The sequence below is a fragment of the Pieris brassicae genome, chromosome 13 (assembly GCF_905147105.1).
Source record: "Pieris brassicae chromosome 13, ilPieBrab1.1, whole genome shotgun sequence".
Lineage (NCBI taxonomy): Eukaryota > Metazoa > Arthropoda > Insecta > Lepidoptera > Pieridae > Pieris > Pieris brassicae.
The window spans coordinates 1141453-1156848 of NC_059677.1; the positions used below are offsets into that span (position 1 = coordinate 1141453).

The window sequence follows — 15396 nt, forward strand, 5'->3', positions numbered from 1 at the left end:
TCAAACCAAAACGCATTCTTCGGAATGGAGGGACAAATGGAATGATAGGATGGTAGGCTAGGGTTTCTATTGCGTAGACGAAATTATACTATTGATAAAAGGTTGAGGAAATCAACCTGATTCCGAGAATAGGAATGATATTTTAAATGCAAAAGATACATCAATACATTTTCTACTATTCTCTAATGACAACATCTCAAAGCGCTAGCCTGGTGTGCTACTTAGTTTTTTTTAATTCATATAGGTAACACAATGTACACTTATGAACGTCAAAAAAGAAATATACATTAAATGATTCTAATTTTACATTTCCTGCCAGTTCTAAAACGTAGAACGGAAGAGAAGAACTGGCAATAAACTCTCCGTCACTCTTTTTAATCGCCAAGTTTTTCTTAAATATTACACAACGTTTGTAAGGAGCTGCAACCATGTTCCACGTGACATCTTAAGTAATAAATAATAATAATAAAAAATAGAAACAAAGATTTGTCTCCGATTGACAAAAAATCAGCAGGAGCCATAAAAACAAATAAATGTTTTACTGTAATTGTACAAATAGAGAGTTTAAACTGGTAAACTGGCTCAAGTATTAGTGCAACATAATAACGCTTTCAGGATGTTGTTGGGGCTCTGTAGGTACTGTAGCGCGTCTGGTATGTTTGCAGATGCACATGTGAATGACTTTTCATCAATCATCCGCAAACGGACAGCCTCACTGATGCGTGGGGTTCGTGCGAGTACTAACAATATCCTGATGGTTCAGGGTTGGTTGGATGGTTCATGAGACACTGGGTTCATATACATGCTTATGCCTCGAATCAACGGAGATTTTTAAATTAAATGTTTTAATAATTTTGCTAACATAGTTATAAGTGTCTCTACTAACAATATATGGACTTAGAGATTAAGAGTGTTGGGGGGGGGGGGTGTCCTCTTGTAAGACGTTACGATGCGATGCGGGTTTGAATTACGCGTTATTGTTAATATTACTTTCTACTTTCCCGTACTTTACACCACATAATGGTAAGTTTTAGTTAATGAGTCACTGGAGTTGGTCACGAAACGTTTTACTATTGGAAACAGAAACGTTACGCGTTTCATGGGGGGGGGGGGGTCAAGAATCTCCAAAAATTGCGTGACGTAATACTTGAACGCTCCCTTTAATCAGGCGGCAGTCTTTCCTCCAACGTTGATAATGTTCTCTTTGGCCGTGGTTCAAGTGCACAGGCGCTAATTAATGATCTAATTTGGCGACTGTGAGTACTAGTGATCTCACAGCTGTTGCTTTTCACGCACATCAAAATATCTCAATGGCTATTAAAAAGGCCTAAAACTGAAAATGCTTCATTGGCAGTGTACCATTAATGCTGGCATTTCCTCGGTGCATTACTATATTTGGTGAGCGATGAAAGCATCAGCTCTGCGGTCACCGGTACCACTAACCTAAATTTAACAGTGGAGTCAAATCATTGATTACAATTTGTTTATTAAAAAGGCACTTTTGAAATTCAATGTCACAAGTTAAAAATATTTAAAAAATGACTGCAGTTGTTCCCAAAACGTAGTGTCTCTTTTAAGGTTCATTAATCAGGTCTGACGCCTTCCTCAGTTGTCATTACATTTTCACACATATCTTCTTAATATATATAAATCTCTTGTCACGATGTTTGTCCGCGATGGACTATTAAACTACTTAACCGATTTTAAATTAAATTGGCACACCATGAGCAATCTGGTCCAACTTAAGAGATAGGATAGAATTTTATTTTATTGCTAATTATTTGTCTATAATTAATTGACAGTCACAATTATCTGTTAACTCCAAAAGATTCTAACAGATGTCGATACTTTCCGACTGGATTGAGTAAGTAGTCAATAGATGGCACTGCTATGGTAAACCGACAAACGTGTCATATAAGCTACAATTCAATATCATGATTACCACGTGCTATTGAGGCTAAAGTATAAATTTAATTTATTTAGTACTAAACGAAAAGCGTGAAATTCAATTCATTCTACTTTTTTTGTGTTTTTGGTGTTTTTTGGTGATTTTTGGTGTTAGCATAACCAACCACGTGTTACTTAGAATTTGATTTACACTTCGGTGTATTTGTTCAAATTCAAATTATAGTGACGATAATACAGTGAAATTATTCTTTCGTGTGACGGTATTAAGGCTAACTTATACCACATTAAGGAGAAACGAAGTTCGCGGGGTCAGCTAATATATATATATGTTATAAAACATATAAGTATCTGATTGTCCTCCTTGTAACATCTGTGGTGTTAAAGAGCAAAAATAAACTATGCGCAAAAATCGCTTTCCGCTTTGGCGTCTATTGTGGTCGTGTAAGCGTTCAGTGTTGCGTTTTATCGCAGATATATTTTAGTTTAAGACCTCTGTTATATCATTTAAAGTCTAATTTATAACCGCAATGTTCAATTTGTTGAAAAAGCTTGACAATCTTCGTTTAAAATAACCAAGACAAACTTTAGGTATTGCATTTCTTACTCATTTGTGCTAAGCCTTCTAGTAGAGTCGGTATGAATGTGGGTGAGACTTGTTCATCATTCAGATCAGTCTACGGGTGGAGGGGCTTGAACATACCTAATTTTGATCTTGCATCTGAGATCAAGGTATGCGAAATTCCACCCGTATCACCGAGACCTCCGTCGTCATACAACTGGGCGATTTTAGGGAGATTTTGCAGCGCACCACCACTATGTGGAACCAGCTGCCTACGGAAGTAATTTAAACCAATTCTTAAAAGTTCGCACCGCCTGCGAGCCTTCTGGCAATATGACTGTATTATGGGCGACGGTATCACTTAACATCAGATCGCCAGGAGGCACCTGCTGTTTGGCTCTTGTTATATATAAAAATAAAATATGTGTGCCTGTACTAGTGTACACACGTAAGAAATGAGACTTCTTAAGGTTTGACCTTATTTTTCGAAAAATGATATACAACTTTACAGAAATTGGTTAAATAAAATAAAATTAGATATAGTTTAACAAAAGGCTTTTATTATCATAGACATGAATAAAAAAAATACAGTTATTTCATTTCTCAAGACAAAGATGAGAAAAACAAGAAAAACTTAGAACGTAACGGAAAAATGTGACGCGTAACGGAATAATGTGACGGTAATTTTTATACAACGCCGATAAAGTAGTTTCACTTAAAAAAATACCGTATTTTTATTACTATTATTTGTCCCACATACAACAAACATTAAAACTTAAAAAAAAAACAATTAAAAACTTAGTAGATATTTAAACAACATTGTAAAACCACAAACTATTTGTATATATGTGTCCAATCCAATCAGAGATTTGAACCAAAGACCACTAGAGCATGCTTTCTACTATAGTCTAACTAGACCGATGTGTCAGTTGTCACAAAAATTTGACATTTGACAGTGATTTATTCACAGATATTCAAATGTTCAGAGAATATTTAACAATTGTTTTCATGAAATACTGTCTTTTATGAGGTGTATAATCTCAAATCTCCATTGTTGTAGACAAATTGGTCGCGTTACCATTTGTATTATAATGTTTTTGTTCTCTTTCAATGAAATATGAACGTGTTTGGGTGTTACTTTGAATAATATTGTTTGTTTTGAACAATATATGAGCATCGACCTTCAAAGTTCGACTCTCATCTTTGATGTGGTAGATTCGATACCCGGCTGTGTACCAATGGACTTTCTATGTGCGCCTTTAACATTCGCTCGAACAGTGAAGAAGGTTACACCACAATTTTTTTTTTAATAAGACAGAGATGGCAACTGGGTTAAAAGATTAGTAAATTGGACCAATCAAAATCAATACATACAGAAATTCGCGTGTCAATGTTTGTAACCTCCTGTGATACAGATGAATCGATTTTTTTGGATTTTTTCAGTGTTTTCAGTAAGTCTGAAAATTATTTATATTATTTTTTAATTTCCGGCAAAGCTACCGTTAGTTTGTTTGCAAGTTTGAGCTGAGATTTCTGCCTTAGTCATCAGTCGAACATTTTTTTATTATTATGCATTAAAAATACATTAATTTATCTTTAATAGCTCTCAGCTAGTGTATAAATAACGTAGTTTGTAACGAATAAAATCTTTTAACTAAATTTTTGTCTAAGAGTAGTCGCAATGGGGTGATAAACAGTATTTAGTGTCCAGTCTGCGAGGGCGGGGTCAACGACCGCCTATCTCAGTACACACTTGGCTTTGAATGAATTCTCTAAACCACAATGACGTGAAAATAATATTATATTCGCGTTAATGTTAACTTAGACATTTAAAGAAAACACTTTTTCAACGGATTGAAGTTATGTATTATTATAAACTTATAATAATTTTTCCGACGTTTCGCGTGCTTTACAGCCTGCGTGGTCACGGTGACTCAAGACAAAAGGTGTTGAATGTCAAAAAGTATTACAACTGTAGAGAAAGTTATATTATCTGTGTTCATTTCCCCGGAGTTGATATCGACTAAAAGATGACGGGTTTTTGCAGAAATGACTCACGGTGTCCTCTATTTGCGGATTGTTGGTCTTGGGGTTTTAGTTGGGGTATTATTGGATCCCAGGTGTTTGATAATTTTAGGTCGTCTTCTCTATTGAAATTGGGGTGTTTTTTTATTCCAATAGCTTCGCTTACCAATCTTGGGAAGAATATTTTTTCTTTCGTATGTAATGATTGGGCCTATCTAGTGTGTGTTCACAGACTGCTGATTTTGTGTGTCGTCCATATCCGCAATGTGTTCTTTGAGTCTGCTGGACATATTGCGTTTAGTTTGCCCTATCTAAGACAGGCCACAATCGCAATCCAGTTTGTATACATAACTTCAATCCGTTGAAAAAGTGTTTTCTTTAAATGTGTAAAAGTTATTTTAATAAAAGACAATACTAAGACATTTTACAATTATATAACGAATTAATTCTGATGCCACGGAAAATCCAAAATGGCCGCTGCTATAATATGGCGGGACACGTAACTCATTTATTTAAAAAAGATATGCCAACGGGCATTACATACTTACATCTGATTACAAACACCCTTTAATAGTCACATACTACAGTCCCACATTTCTTGGCCAGTAAGAGCGTTGCTGTCATGTATGTATATTATGTGTTGACTCATAAATTGATCTAAATTAATATATGATTGTCGGAGTCAATTTGTGTTAGATTGTTGTGTGTGACAAATTGTGTTAGAGAAGCTAATGATATTGCGCTGGGGCCAGCTCAGCTATCGCCATGTTCAGATGCTGTCCGGGCATGGATGTTTCGGTAGTGTTGTACACAGAGTTGTAGGATGCGAAGGGGCAACCAACCTGCCACCACTGTGTCGGAGAAAGCCGGGATGACGCCCTGCATACGCTATGAGACTACCCAGCAGCGGAAAGGATACCGTTACTAGATGCGAGAACGCACAACTACCAAACGTAGTAAAAGCTTTATTCGCGGGAAATGACGGCCCGTTGTTTTTTTTACAATTTCTGCGAGGCGGTCATGAAAATCAAAAAAGAGGCGAAGAGGACCTTTGTCCCGAAGCCCATCAGCGACTGCGAAAGAAACCTCAGGTCCGTCGCGTAAATGCGCGACACTCCAACTAAATCATCGCCACCTAATAAGTGCCCAAACGAGGAAGCAGGGATCCAGGCGTTCAAAAGAAGGGATGGTGACCCATCCCTGTGCAAGTACTGAACCGGATCTTCCTAGCTATCTGTAAAAGCGTATGGCCCAGTCTGTAAAGGATACTTGCTGTGTCGAGTATCTTCACAAACCAACAATGGGCGTGGAGAGGCGGACGCAACCAGAGCATCGCATGTCGGGAAGCGGATAAGGCTCTGCTGTTTCCATAGGCGATTGCTGGTGGCGCCTTGGGGTTTTAGAGGGTATGTATAATAGTGAGTCCCACATAACTCTTCTGGACCAAGTAGTCGCACCGTATATATATGTAAATGCATTTTCCTAAGTAAAAAAAAGCTAATGATATTGAGAACAAAAGTTGTTGAATGGTCGTACCAATTTATTGCCATAACAGATTACATAGAAAACTTTGTGTAAAACTTTCAGGAACCTGTGACTTCCTAGTTCCTTCCTAGTTTTGTGTTTAAAAATTTATAATAGGAACCTAAACATAACAATCAAATACAGTATTTACAATTTTCTTAAACTACATAGTAATAATAAATAATTAGAATTGAATATAAAGAAAATTAAAACAAATTTAAAAAGTTTCGTCCCTGTAGCAGGCATACTTATTCGTTAAGCGAGGAAAAAATTTATTTATGAAAAGGTATTTTATTTTTTTGTTTCATTCTCTAGTTTCGGAGATTAAGGTTCATGGGTTAGGGCAAAGAAGATAGCTGGTGTAGGCCGAGAGAAAAAGCCGGCGAAAAAAACTTTCGGTACTCTTTTAAAATAGCAAATCATCAAACAACACTTATTTTAAAACAAATATCGCAAATTAATTAGATGTGGCCTGTCTAACACTAGTCCCAGGCCCTTTTATCAACTAGATAATCGTTATAACACACGTATGGTGGGAACCGGCGTTTAACAGACCAACAAAATCTTCAGCTCCAACCAGGCCGACCAGTTGCTTATTTATTATAATTTTTTTTTACATGATCGGTACAGAAAGAGACAAAAAATTTAGTAATTACATAAGTTTACTATAACTTAACGAGATTTATGAACCTGAAGTCCAATTACAGTCCAAATCGCCTTCACAGATTTTATTGATTCCCGTCCGACTGGTTTTTTTAGTAAAGGGATCAATGACCTACCTATGAGATGGCAAAAGTGCATAGAAAACAATGGTTCATACTTTGATTAATTAAATATATTATATTTAAAAATATTCGAATTTTTGTTTCTCCCATACAAAACGCCAATTTCATATGTAAGGACCAAATATTAATAGACATATCCATAACATTTATTACTAACAAAACACACACATAAAATAACAATAATCAAAACTTAAAAAGTGAATGAAAAATAACAATTGTTTTAAAAGAAATATGTTTAATTGTGTAATGCGTGTGTGCTGTGGTTGTAATTGGCCCTGGCTCAGCATTATGCTGAGAGTTGTTCCACAGCGCTGGTCATTCTGCCAGCGACTACAGCAGCTAGTTTGAGCCTGAATCGCAAAAAAGAATAAGAATCTAATAATATTCAGTAGAAACAAATAATAATATTAGTAAAAGTTAGCATAGTAATAAATAAGTAATGAAGAAAAAAATGTAAATAAAATAAAATTTAAAAAATAAGAATAATTGTTAAATAAATATTTTTGGGCGGATTAAAATTACCTATAAATATACATTATCAGCTACAGTATACATAAATTAAATTTAATGACAAAAAACAAGTCTCTACGACGAATAATCGTTTGGAATTATTGTGAAAAATAAACATGAACACACAGAATTATGAATCTAGCGAGCCGACCATTCTGAGATACATTTTTGTTACTTATGGGTATTTTAAATAGTTGTGGATACGCACAGTTGGTATCTTGATGTCAAGTTTATCCAAAATATAGCTGTCAAGTGAGCCATTTGCTATTTTATGACACAAACCTAAAGGGTTTTATCGGTACAGGTTTTCGAAACACCTACTGAAACCAGTCGTCTCCAAAGGTCAAAATCCATAAAGACCTTGATGACGTCAGGCTTTCAGCAATAAAATGTGTTTTATGTATAAACAGTAGTTACTACAATCCCACGAAATGCGTTAAAATAGATTTTATCGTCTGTCAACTCAGCGAAACCCATTTTAATTTGAGAAGTTTATTTTTGTCTATACACAGGGTGAGACTTCTAATAATTTTCAACGGTATGTAGCTGATTTGTTTTCCTCTAGTGATTGAAGTTTACCTCGATTGACGTATTGATTTGAAATTTGGTGACTAAATTCACTTTGATTAGTGATTAGTGCAGGTAAGTAGTGTCCAATTATGGTGTAGTGGCTCTGTTTAGTAAATTCAGTAGTCTGTAGTAGCTGTCAATCAGCAAGTATGGATGAACGTCGAAAAGTGTGTTTGAAATTGGAAGAAGCACTGAAAGAAGTATTAAACGCGGCGCTATCTGAAACTGAAGAAGTTTTGGAAACTGAACTTGCAAGGCCAAGAAAAGTATGGGTTCGAAAATGGATTAATAGAAGAATGAATGCGCCATGACCCATTCATGGCGCAAGCTACCAACTCTTTAAGGAATTGGCAGCTGAAGATACTACGGAATATTACTTTGCTCTCAGGCGAACCGAAGAAGTCTTTAATATACTACTAAACATTAAATTTACATTTTTTGACAGACACGATGCGAGTGAAGGGGGGGGGGCGCACGCGATGTCACTACTCGCAGTTCACTCGCAAAAAAATAAAACACGCTTCTTAACACTTTACTACGCAGGCAACTAATCACCAGCACTAATCAAATTGAAGACAGGCCTTAATATATAGTCTGAACAGAAGAGATAAGATCAGCGACCAAAGTAGAGGACATCCTAAAATAAGGCAGTTGAAATGTCGCTGGACCGGGCACATGCTGAGAGATAGCAGGTTGGCCATGGCATCCACGCGATGGTTAAAGGAAAAGAAGAAGACGGAGCAAGAGACGGGCAGACGATATAAAGTGACAACTTGGGCAAGAATAGCTAACATCAGAAAATAATGGAAGCAGCTGGAAGAGGTCTATGTATCACAGGACACGCTGATTACCCAAAACGGATAAAGTGTTGTATTAGATTAAGTTTTATTTATGTATTAGAATTAAGTTTTTATGTAACTTAAATAATTGTTAATATATTGTACTGGATGTCAGCATAAAGGCTTAATATTATACTATGTATAAATAATATTTATATACAAAATGGTGATTTCATATTTTATCACTACCTCCTTTATATAGATATTAAATGAAAGATTTATTACTTATTGACGTGCAAAATAAACGTCTTTATGAAAGAGATCAAAATCTAATATGGCCGCCAACATGTAAATCCGAGATGGCCGCTGCTACAAAATGGCGGGTTACATGGTTTAAAAATCACTCAGTTGTTGTGTTGTTTTGTATTCTGCTTTGACGTCCGGTGATAAAACTCAGCTGTAGGTAGCGAATATTCTCCTTCCTCGAAAAAGAGTTGGCTGTGCAAGTAATGAGAAGTCTGTCAAGTCTCACACCTGTATATCGTAGACAGACTTTAACAACTAACTCGTATGTATTGTAGTAGTTTACACAAAGTTTGACTATGTATGTTAATTATTTTTCTTTTATTAAGAATAATGTAATATTTTTTTTATATAATAGTTCTAACTTTATACCAGTTTCAAGTTAAAGGTTGGCATAGCAAAATGAGCACCATCTACATAATAATAAAGTTATCTGCTGCATTCTTTCTTACAACAACATGTGCCTAGTAGTGGTAGTAGTTATTTTGTTCTAGATACATTCTTCAAATATAATTATCAAACCAATGTTTATAAAAATATTTTTTCTTCTACTTCTAATTTTTTATACTCTTAACTTGACTTTTTGCCTTATTGAAATAAATGATTTGGCTTTAGCGCCAAGGTTAGTATTAGGTTAGTAGTACTGGTGACCAGAGCTGGTGATCCTCGCTCAAGGGACATCGTAATACAGCGAGAAAATGCCAGTATTAATGGGTCACTGCCATAAGTACCATTTTTAAGTTTGCTTTCTAGAATTCTCCTCCAATCTACAATTCTCAGAAAATGACGTAACATGGATGTTCTCGTGTATAACGAATGACGTACTCTTTTAATACTTGAAAATAGCAGTTTTGCGGTTTTACGATTTGCGGTAAACTCGACCACCCTATATACGACTTCAAAACTTTATCTTACAAACAGACCGAATTCACCAAATGGTCAGTAATAAAAAGATTTTATGACAATATTTTATTAACTTTCGATTATTTTATAGGTAATAATTTGAGGTTTTCAGTACCCATTAAAAACGACTTCTAAGTATATGTAATCTTAGTATTAAAGTATATGATATCTAACATAATATGACAGGCCTAGTGGCTTCAGCGTGCGCATTTAACATTCGCTCGAACGGTGAAGGAAAACATCGTGAGGAAACCGTCCTTAGACAAAAAAGGCTGATCACCTATTAGACAAATGATCATGAAGCACATACAGAAATCTGAGGCATACACAGCGCCACTGATTTATTTATTTTTTACTTAAGTCCTTTATCTTCAACAACGGTTCAAGAAACGCCTGAGTAAGTTGTGAAACGCCGGACGTCGCGGTGATACAGATGTTATTTTGTATTCCGCCTTAACGTCCGATGACGAAACTCAGCTGCAGGTATTAGGCTGAACAACACCTCTGAACACTCTCCATTGTAAATACGGTAGGAGATGCAGAGAGACCCCCATCTCTACGCTACGCCAAAAGATCAATTCTCACGGAGACTGACTATTATATTTAATATTTTTAATTTTGACATTATCGTATTGGTTTAGTAAGTTAGTTTTTAAAGCAGTTTTTGCCGCGCACCACCGCTATGTGGAACCAGCTGCCCACTGAAGTATTTCCGAACTAATTCGGCTTAGGGTCCATCAAGAAAAAAGCGTACCAATTTTCAAATAGCCGGGAACGCACTCGCCAGCCCTCTGTCGTTGTACGTCCATGGGCAGTGGCCCGTTTGCCTCCTGTTCTATAAAACAATACTATTTGTATGAGACATCTATAATATATCTATATTTGGTACTATAACGGTTTGTAAATTACACGAAAAAATTGTATTCCTGATAAACGCAACTTCCTTCATTTCCCTTGATAAATTATGCAATAAACCACAATTTGCCCATAATCCACAGGCTTTGCTGTTTCTTTATATAGACACAGCTCGCTTTTTATGTCAGACAAAAACTCTTTGCACATTTTTTTAAATAAAATCTCTCAACACAAAGACATTTAACACTACGGTCAAGCCTAACTTAACCTAGTTAGTTAAGTTGTTTAAAACTAACATGATTTACTAAAAAGTATATCCATTCAATAACTACTACTACTATATATTTATTTATACGTTCTAAAGCAATGTGTATACCTAAAAAATACAAGAAAATATGACATCACAAATTTAACATAAACAATTATATTAGGACATAACTAATCTATCAACGGAAAAGAATTAACACAAACAAACATAAAATATGAACTAACAATAAATAATAACTAAAACTAAAAGGATAAAAATAACAATAATAACCTAAACTAAATGAAAACTTAACCTCATTAAGAGCTGATAAAGGTTACGTTAACATGGCAGACTGTTGTAAAACACATCAATATTTTAATTCATATTAGTAATGAAGTTGTAAGAGCGATATAGTTGCACTGGATCATTCAAAATAGCAGGAAGACAGAAGTCTTGTGTACAATTTTTTTTTCACTTTGCATATTAAAATTTATAAATACATTTAAACATAACCAAATTTAAAATATACTTTTGGAGTAGGGTCTTGGGCTGTAGGGTTCGAGCGTACAGAAGCTAATTAAAGATTTTAGTTGGTCCTTTCAGCGACAAAATGCTGCCAGCGTTACAAGATACACTGCAACAGTTACCAAACTTTTAAAATTTGTTTTACTTTTCTGTTTGTTAATTTTCATTATTATTACTATCTAGGCTTAGAATATTGTAAATATGTGTTGAAAATAAATTATTATTACCTACCTTATCCTTTTTATATAGTTCTAAGTAATTTTGTCACAAAAACTTTCTTTAGGTAGCTAATCTATGCAAATCGTTATATCGATAGGAATGGTCAGCATTCTTGCGATAAATATTATACCTTTATAAAAACGAAATCAATATTTACATAGTTATAAGTTATGTACCCTTTTCATCAGCTATTTACAAGATTTTAAATTTTATTTATAAGTGGTTTTAGTACTACAAATTGTTATTTTTAATTATATTAAATTGGCTTTGTTCATTTAAAACATTCATAAAAATGAACCCGCCAAAACGCAAAGTCAAGATGGCGTCACACGAGTCTCTGTGACGTATCATAAACATTTTATACCATAACATAATATATATAGATCTCATGTCCTAAACTACTTAATCGATTTTAAATTAAATTGGCACACCGTGAGCAGTCTGGTCCAAGAGGTTAATGGATAGGATAGCTTACATCTTTACTTATAGTCGCAATTTTATTTTATTGCAAATTATTTGTCTATAATTAATTGACAGTCACAATTATCTGTTAACTCCAAAAGATTCTAACAGATGTCGATACTTTTCGACTGGATTGAGTAAGTAATCAATAGATGGCACTGCTGTGGTAAACCGACAAACGTGTCACATAAGCTACAATTCAATATCATGACTACCACTTGTTATTGAAGCTAAAGTATAAATTAAATTTATTTTGTAGTAAACGAAATACCGTGAAATTCAATTATTTCTACTTTTTTAATTTTTGGTGTTAGCATAGCCAACCACGTGTTACTTAGACCGAAGTGTAAATCAAATTCAAATTATAGTGACGATAATACAGTGAAATTATTCTTTCGTGTCACGGTATTAAGGCTAACTAAAACCACATTAAGGAGAAACGAAGTTCGCGGGGGCAGCTAGTTTATATATATATAATTTACAAGCATGATCGTCGATTTAACTAATATGTGGAAGTTTTGTGTCAGGTGACTGACGTATACCAATCAATATTTTTTTTTATAAATTGTTAGTTAAATTAATTTATTTGATTGAAAAACGCTTTTTAAATCCATCTCTTATATAGATTACTCTCTATAACAGTTTTTCATGGTGACAAAGAGCCTTTGACAGAAATGGGCGAAAGATAATTATAAACTTATAATTATAATACATAGCTGAAATCCGTGTAAAAAGTGTTTTCTTAAGATTACTTTAGCAAATTTACAGTTTCTTTATAGATTTTTTTCTATTTTTGGAAACTTCACAAAACCTGCTTATGATAATCTTCAATTTTTTTTTTGTTAGCTAAGGGAGTATAAATATTTTTTTCGGTCAGGCTTAAGTCTTTAGGCCGTGTCTATTGTCTAGATAATTCCTCAATATCATGGACCAAAATAATACCAAAAATGATAATTAAATTACCTGCTATTTATATACAATTATAGTCAGTTATTGACTAAAGTCAACAAAATTGATGGATTCACAGAGTAAGCCGACTTTTTCACAGTTTCTTACGGGTAACATAAAACTGTATTACCATAATAGAAACATTGAATTCTTGTGATCGCCATCTGAATTGAGATACTGCTTATTGATACAGACGTAGTTCCACTATCGTAGGGTGACCAGCTTTTTGGAAAATGTGAAATATGTGCTGTTATTTTGGAAAAATAGACAGATAGAAAACTTTTCATGGAAATGTTGCTTTTTTTAACTAAACAATGAATTATAATTTATGCTGTTTTTTTTTAAATAAATAAATTCGTACCACTTTGAATGTACGGCTGTCGATTGGACGCTAACCATGAAAGCGGAGCAGAAGCGGTTAGTGGTGGAACGCAAGATATGGCGTGAACTTCTGGGACCGATAAGAAGGGAGGACGGGACATGGAAAGTCTGTAAAAATGCAGAAATAGAAGAGTTATCCCAGCCCAGCATTACTGGCGCAAACGAGATATGAAATATTAAGAACGGATCGGTGAAGGAGCCGGTCTAGCGGAGTAAGTCCGCATCGACATAGTGGAGTGACTGTCGCGGCTGAAAGCCAGCAATTGGTGGTGGTGGTAGCATAGGACAGCACTTCTTATTTTGAAGGCCAAAACAGATTTTGGGTCGCAAACCCAGCGGAGTGATTGTGTAACTTAAAACGGGAGAAATTGGTTGCGTTCCAAAATACATATTCTAACGTAAATACTTACATTATCACCAACACTGGTATTGGTAGACACATAACTTAGAGTGTTTTTTTCAACCACTTGTAGGAAAATCTTCAAATATATAAATATGTCTAATAACACTAGGGTAGAGCTTTAAGGTAACTATCCTTTTGCTTATATATAACTATTATGAATTTTGAAAAAGACCGGCAGTGTGCTTACTAGCCTTCTGCAGTGCGTGTGTCCATGGGTGTATCACTAAACATCATCTGCCCGTTTGCCGCCAATTACATAAAAAAATAAAAAAAAGTTTCGCCTAACTAAAAAATCTTAGACTATTGAAACTCATAGCCATAGCTTCGGTCCCAATCTTTGCATAAAGAGGCAATATAGCAACTTAGCAATACTGGTATTGTGTTTACAGAAAACAGTTCTATTTGTATTAGAGCTCATTCCGATTCTCATTGTCTATTACGTAAATTGTCCGCGACCTGAAAAACCAACTATAGGCCTTAATCAAAATTAAAAAAAAGGCCGGCGTCTAGGACAATTATTGCGATTACGTGGTACAGTTTCTAAGCCAATGGACTGTATGATGTATGATAAAATTTATATGTTTTAAATATCAGGAGTAAATGTATAGTATATGTAGTGTATGCAAGCTGTACTAGATAATTAAATATATGGGAAAGTGAGATCTAAGAACCTAACAACCCTACGGATAGTGTTAATAAGTACGGGATGTCTGCACGAAGAGACCTCGGTTACAGACGGACGGTTCGAGGTGGTGGGATAATGGGGCAGGCATAGATAGAGCAATATTAAAATCTGATTTATTGTTATAAAACAATATCTTAAATAATACTTACACCTATTCTCACATACATAATATTATTTTTGTGAGCTGTTGGTGTGTTGCATACCTTCAGCTGCTAATATTTGGACACACATGAGCCGTTTCAGCAGTTGGTCAATTTTCAAATGAAATTTGAACAGACGTTATTCCCTGAAACGCGGTATCAAAGTATTTGCCGTTAACTATATATAACCTCTCGATATCAGCTATCAGGCAGCATGACCTACGCTAGCTGGTAGTCTTCAAGGTTGTAGCCTCTCACACATCCACCGACTATAGGCGCTGCCACTCCAGTCGCGATTCTCATGACTGGCGCGCCCTTCGTGGTTAGGAATGTTGATCTCCACCATGACCTGGCTCCCTACGAAAGTTGGTGTCCTCATGCCACTTCGCCAACAACAACAACCTCGTTTCCGACAAAAAAGGCTCCCATGCGTTGGGATCTATCGAGAACGGATTCTGACGATCCAATAACTCTAGCCAAAATTGCCCGAGCTGAATTGTCAAGGCACTTAAAGCCAACATTGGGATTACATGTAAAAAAAGCTAACTAACTTGACTTCTTAATATCTAGGGCTATATGCCGTGAGTTGTCTTACATCAGGGCGCCGCTAATTGGGGCTCAGCTCAAGCTGGCCAATGTCTGAAAGAGATATACAGATACTACCA

General features: G+C 35.2%; 1 protein-coding gene across 2 annotated transcripts in view; it reads left to right on the forward strand.

Annotated features, from left to right (window-relative positions):
- Window positions 1-15396, forward strand: part of LOC123717849 (lutropin-choriogonadotropic hormone receptor) — a 133082-nt gene that overhangs the window by 78317 nt on the left and 39369 nt on the right. The gene's annotated exons all lie outside the window — the stretch shown is intronic.